Genomic DNA, 7,343 nt, shown 5'->3' on the forward strand with positions numbered 1-7,343 from the left:
TGAGTCAGTTCCAACTCAATGTCACCTGACAACAACAACAACTAAATAATTTCTGAAGTACTAAATAATTAAATCAGTCATCAGCATTTACTAAATATGTCTGCATTCAATACCAACATCTCAGTAAAGCTTTGACTATATCATTGGTATTATATATTTTCAGTGCTGCAGGGAATTACAAGATATAAGTATATGCCCATTACTTTATGGAGTCAAAAAAGATACCTAAGACTTCATTAGTATATACCTATATAGATCTGACTAACATACTTCTATATAAACTATATATCAGCAAACATTTAATAATATTATTAGAAATATAACAACCAATCATCATAAAAACAGAGAAAAGGTCCACCAATATGATAAAAAGATCACAAGCTTAAGAGTCAAATGAATCTGGCATTCGATCCTGCCTCTGCCACTTACAAATAGCAGGACCCTGTTGTTATTGTACCGGGTTTCCGAGGCTGTAAATCTTTACAGGAGCAGAAAGGCTCATCTTTCTCTCACGGGACAGCTGGTAGTTTCAAACTGCTGACCATGAGATTAGCAGCCCAATTCGTAACCACTATGCTACAAGAACAGGACCCTAGACATGTTAAAAATCTCTAAATTGGGGGTACCTTTTTATCTTGCAAAATCATTACAAGGATTAAACAAGATAATAGTGCAAAACATCTAACATAGTGCTAGGCACATGGCAGGTGGTTGATATTTAGCAGTCAACAAAAGGTACTTATTAGTAGCTTATTATTACCTAATAAATGTTAAAGAGAGATCAATAAAGTGTTATAAATAAAATCAATCTGAAAACGCATTTCAATGTCCTCCATTTCTATTCCATTAAAAACATTTTAAATATCTTTTTTTCCAAATTCTGATATCCCTGAGAATCCAAAGAATGAATAGCTACTACCACAGGCAAATCAATTAAAGTAGTAATGGCAATTTTTAATGTCACTTTTGAACTGACAATAGTAATTTCCTGGAGCACAGTGTTATAAGGAACGTATGGCATAGATGAGAATTCAGGAACGTATGCCACAGTTGATTAGTAACGTGTGTTATGAACAGGGGAACGGGAAGCGTTCACACTGTGTCAAATATCTGGCATTTTGTAAGTAGAGCGCACATGTAGTCTTAATTAAGCAAAATAAATCTACAGAGTATGCTTTAGATTACAGATACAAATAATAAACCTATTTTGAGATTTCAGTCTGCAACATGATTTCTGAACTGAAAAAGGATTATCCACCATGGAGAAAATCTACTTGCAATTCAAAGTTAGTTATTACAACAGGGGAAGTAAAGGGATTTTGAAACCAAGTGAACCAAACAGTGTTTATTTAGGCCATAATTCCAATTACTGACCTTCTAGCATTCACAAAAACTCCTTAAGAGTGCTGGGGCTTGCACCCTAAGGACAAAATAAAAAATAGCAATCACGCATGTAAAAGCACAAAGTTATCTGCTGCTTTGTTAAAGGAAAAAAAAATTTTTTATAAGTTCTGTACCAATGTTGCATTTAAATTTAAAGCAACATATTAACATAGTAGAAATTTGTCTATCTTGGAAATGTATGGTCTATTTGAAAGTGATTAAGTTATACACATTCATAAATATACTTTCTAGAAAAGCTACTTGACCGAAAATAATTCCTAACTTGACTTACAGAGTATTTGTGAGAAATCCAAGGTGAATGCTATAATGGCAAGTCTTGGGTAGATTTAAAAAAATCCAATTACCCAGCAAAAGAACAAAAAACAAAAGAACATTTATTAGTTCACATTCAGCTTGTCCAAATAAAACAAAACTGATGGCACTGAATACATGCAAAATGAAAAAGCAGATTTTTGCATCTGGAACATAGTAAATGCTCAAAAACTACTTGTGGAATGAATGCATTCTGTTTTTCCTTTGTTTTAAATGTTTATTTTTTTAAAAACACAGTAAGACCAATCTAAGGTTCTAATCCTGAAATCTCATGGTTTAGGTCATGTAAGACTTAGGAAAATATGCCCTCTTATAAGCATCACAAATCTAATAATTTCAACTATCTATCCACTCTCAAGTGAGAATTCAATGAATAAAAAAGAAAAAAAGTTCACATACATCACTAACAGATGAATTTCCATCTATTTCAAGATAGGCTTTTATGAAAGTCTACCAAAGAAGGCTGAAAAGTTGATAATGTTAGATGGCATTTATTGAGCACTCATTGCATGCACTACGTATTTTCCATGCATTTAATTCTCCCAGTACTTCTAGAGAGTTAATACTATTCATTACTTTTGTTTTACAGGAAAACTGAAATTAGAACCAAATCTATTGATTCAATTATTTTTTTCATTCATTTGTTCATTCATTCAACAAGTATTTACTAGCACCTAGTGTGGTAGCGTAGTGGTTACGAATCGGGCTGCGAACCACAAGGTCAGCAGTTCAAAACTACCAGCTGTTCTGTGGGAGAAAGATGAGGCATTCGGCTCCCGTAAAGATTTACAGCCTCGGAAACCTGTACAGGGTCGCTATGAGTTGGAACCGACTCCACGGTACACAGTAACCACCAGTGTCGTGCCATGGGTTAATGCACCAGACGGCAAAGCCATTTGACCTGCAAGGTTGGTGGTTCAAGCTGACCAGCTGCTCCTCAGAAACCCTAATCAGGGTCTCTATGGATTGGAACTGACTCGACGGCACTTAACAACAACAACAACTAGGTGCTAAGAGTCCTGGTGTGGCACTGAGGGCTAATGTGTCAAACTGCAAAGTCATTTGAACTGCAAGGTTGGTGGTTCAAGCTCACCAGCTGCTCCTTGGAAACCCTATTTAGGGTTGCTATGGGTCAGAATCAACTCAACGGCACTTAACAACAACTAGGTGCAATATAATAAAGATCACAGTGGAGAATAAGACAAAGCTCTCTATCTTTAACAACTTATAGAAATTAGCAGAAATATGGGGGAAATTGAAAATACATAATTATTATATCAATAAGTTGTAAGTACATTGAAGAAAAGTAAAACACAGTAAAGGAATGGAGAGACAGGAATGGATGGGAAACACAAGCTCTTTTAGCCATAGCTATGCCACACTTTCTCTAATGCCAAATTAAAGGAGTTGATGGGAAGGGGAAGAAACAGAAAAATTGCTGATAAAATAAAATCCAGGAAAGACAGTAAAAAAAATTATAAACAGCTATAAAAATTCACAGTGTATACCAAGCTAAATATACACGTCACGGCCTGCAAGAAAAACATAACCCATCTGTCTTGGAAGAAGTACAGCCAGAATGCTCCCTGGAAGTGACGATACTGCGACTTCAGCTCATACATTTTGGATATGCTGTCAGGAGAAAACCAGTCCCTGAAAAGGACATCAGTAAAAAAAGGAAAGCCCTAAACGAAAAACACTGGCTGCAACAATGGACTCAAAACCAAGCCACCCTTCTGAGGATGGTGCAGGACCAGGCTTCGTTCTATTGTACACACATATTATGAGTGGGAACTGATGGCACCTAACAAGCACAACCAGAAAAGTCATCTATTCTGTGACTGGTCCCAAAAGTAATAACTATATAAGAATCTGGGAGTCCTGGTGTGGCGCTGTGGGTTAATGCGCCAGACTGAAAAGCCGTTTGAACTGCAAGGTTGGCAGTTCAAGCTCACCAGCTGCTCTTTGGAAGCCCTACAGGGTTGCTATGGGTCGGAATAGACTCAATGGCACTTAACAACAACAACATATAAGAATCTTATACCAAAACATTATATTCAGAAAGATTGACTTAGAGTCATCAAGTAAAAAATTAGAAAAACAATGTTCATTTAACAATTCATTAAAAAGTTATATGTTGTTGTTGTTATGTGCCGTGGAGTAGAATCCAACTCATAGCAACCCTGTACAGGGTTTCCGAGGCTGTAAATCTTTACGAGAGCAGAAAGCCTCATCTTTCTCCCATGGAACACCTGGTAGTTTCGAACTGCTGACCTTGTGGTTCGCAGCCCGATTTGTAACCACTACGCTACCAGAGCTCCTTAAAAAGTTATATATGAATATATAAATACTAATATATATTAAGGGATTATGGTTAAATGCTGTCCAGTTGGTTCCAACTCATAGCTACCCTGTATAGAGTTTCCAAGGAGCAGCTGGTGGGTTTGAACAGCCAACACTGTGGCTGGCAGTCCAGCGCTGACCCTATAGAATTACACCAGTTTCAGTTAACTAAAAAGAACTCTTTCTCAACAATGTAAATAAAATACCACTTTTTAATAAAATACCAGCAAACAAAAGGAGCATACATTTTTGAGTACCTACTTTATGCTGCGCTTTAAATACCTAATCTCATTTATCCTTACAATGCTGTTGTTAAGTGCTGTCCAGTCGGTTCCAACCCATAGCGACCCTAAATAGGGTTTCCAAGAAGCAGGTGGTGAGCATAAACCACCAACCTTGTAGTTCAACCGGCTTTGCAGTCTGGCACACACACCAGGACTCCATCCTTACAATAACCTTCTAAATGTGGCATTATTTACATCCCCACATAAGGAAACAGATTTATAGAGTATGAATTCACACTCTACAGAATTCCAATCCATGCCTCTTTGATATGGAAATTCTTACTTGGTTTTACAACTACATCTTACTGCCTCATCCTAAGACTCAGAATGACACTACTGCACAGAGTTCATTATCATTTCTGGTGTGGCATTGTAGGATAAGCACTGGACTGCTAACCATAAAGTCAGTAATTCAAACCCACCAGCCACTTCTCAGAAACCCTATTCAGGGTCGATCTGAGTCAGAACCAACTGACGGCATTAACAGCAGCAAGATTCAGAACTACACTGCACAAGGCTCATTATCATTTCTAGCTATGAAACAAAGTGTATGGTTTATTCAATGTAAAACTGATCATCTGCTCTGTAAACCTTCACTCAATTCACAATAAAAAGCTAAAAATAATAATAATCTTTTATATACAGTGGTATCTTTCCAGGAAACTACAGGAAATTCTTTAAAATGAAAGTTATTTTGAGAATGAAATCTCAAAGGTGGGAAAGGCCCATGACTAAACAAAAGAATTTACCTCCATCCCCTCCTCAGAATCCTTCTAATACAGTTTGAAGAGATTTTTTAAAGGGGAAAAAGGCCTATAAACCTGTAAGGTCAAAACAGGAAGGAGATAACAGCTATCAAGTTTTGGTTGGTAGAAAACAGACAAGTAATAACTGATCTAGCATACCCAGGAATGTAGAAGCCTAAGGCAACAAATGTAAGAAACAAAAAAAAAAAAAAGAAACTCAAGACACCTTGCATCACAGAGAATCACAGAAAGGTTCAAAACTCTGAGTGCATCAAGTACTCCTGAAGTCGAGGTAAAAGTGAGATTGTTGCTGTTGTGTGCCATCCAGCTGATTCTGATAGGAAAATTACTTAAAGTTGAAAATCTGTTTACAATGCATTTCAATTTTCCCAGTTCTCCTCCCTCACCTAAAGGAAAACTAGGAATTAACTCTCCTGAGGGAGGGAATCTGATAACATCACACAGCACACAAGGGGCAGGTGCTATACTGAAAACAAAACTCCTGGTGTGGCGCTGCAGGATCAGCACTGGACTGTGAACCACAAGGTCAACAGTTCAAACCCACTAGCTGCTCCTCGGAAACCCCATACAGGGTCACTATGAGTCAGAACCTTCTTAACGGCACTTAACAACAACAACAACACACTGAAAACACAGAGGTTAACTAAAATCTAATACTTTATGGTCAGACCACCAAGCCCCAATCCTCCATTTACCCAAAACACACTGACAATCAGGCCAGGAGGACTCTAAGAACTCCGATGACTGGAAGATTCTGCTCTGAAAAACTGACCAGCCCAAGAATGAAACCCTAAAGACACTGACAACTAGTGGGGGTGAAAGAGCAAAGAGTGTTCCTCAAAAACACAGCGAAGCTAGATCAGTCTACAATGAAATTTACCAGCCAACATCTCTACCTATGAGCACATAGAACTTACAATGTGCTTTTTAATGTCAACTCATTAAAAAGTACAAAGTCAGACATTAACCAAACTCTAAAAGAGAAGAAGATCAAAACAAACAGATAAAAGGAACTTATTGGTAAGAGAGAGAGCAAGGAAGAAAACATCAAAAATATCATCATGGGAAGATGGCCGGAGCTGCTGAGTTGACGCTGCTTGAGAAATCCTTGGGATTAAGCAAAGGGAATAAATACATTGGCCAGGGCGAATGGCAGATTATAATTCTTCAAACAAACAATGGTCCAAGTATAACAGGGTTGACTACAATAGCAGCTCATCTAGTCAATCAAGCCAACATAGAAGATTTGCTTGGAAGCACTGCAGAAGAAAAAGCAGTTGTTCAGTAGTGGTTAGTGTACACAGTAACTCAAGTCGATGGACACTCCAATAAAAATGATGTCCACACTTTCCTGAAGGCTTAATTTATATCGTGAAGATAAAGTCTCCCTTACATGCTATAACTTTACATTAGCAGGTATCCTGTTATACTATGGACTTCATCGTTTTATAGTTGACCTGACAGTTCAAGAAAAGGAGAAGCATACTAATATGTCTCACTGGTTCCGTCACATTCAGCATTGTACAGGCAACTTTGTCTTCTTCATCCAGAACAGACTATATACCAATTCCCAATAGAAGCTGCCCATGCCCTACAGAAGAGAGGTTAAAAACCTTGCAAACTGAATAACATAACGGATATACAATCATTATTTGTTGGGTGTAGAAGCTAAAATTTTAAAAGTATAAACTTATGTTTGAATGCTTTATTTGTCCTTTAGTTGAAACTTTGCAACTTTTCATGTAAAAATTCAACTATTGTCCCCCCCAAAAATGTGAGTCAAGATCATGTTATAAATTACCTTGTTTTATATATGAAATTTATTTTAATAAAAGTTGCAAATCAGTGACTGAATCTTAAAGGCAAAACTAGATGGTACTCTCCATGCTTGACATAGCTGGCTATTTATTAACCTGTTTCATATATTAAAATGCATCCCTCACCCAAGTGCCTATTCAGCTTGTTTGTTTATTAAGATCTATAATAAACTGCACCAAGGATACAGAAAGGAAACAAGGTGAACTTGTTTTCAAATATTTATGTGGGCTAGTAAAAACATGGTTGAGAGAACAAACAAGATGGCGGATCGGGTGGACGTGTAGCAGAGAGCTCCGCCAACAACAACACAGAATACCCGACCAAGCAGGCTCAGGGGATGGTCCCAGAACTCTGAACCACATATAAAGGAATACTTAGAAGGTTGGAAGGCTCACAGCTGGGGGAATTTGTGGCA

General features: G+C 37.5%; 1 protein-coding gene and 1 pseudogene across 5 annotated transcripts in view; one reads left to right on the forward strand and one right to left on the reverse strand.

Annotated features, from left to right (window-relative positions):
- The window catches only part of LOC102829843 (chromosome unknown open reading frame, human C11orf30), a 109,494-nt gene that overhangs the window by 72,922 nt on the left and 29,229 nt on the right, over positions 1-7,343 (reverse strand). The window lies entirely within an intron of this gene.
- Positions 6,180-6,687, forward strand: LOC102829456 (annotated as a pseudogene).

Source organism: Chrysochloris asiatica, unplaced genomic scaffold, assembly GCF_000296735.1.
Source record: "Chrysochloris asiatica unplaced genomic scaffold, ChrAsi1.0 scaffold00074, whole genome shotgun sequence".
NCBI lineage: Eukaryota > Metazoa > Chordata > Mammalia > Afrosoricida > Chrysochloridae > Chrysochloris > Chrysochloris asiatica.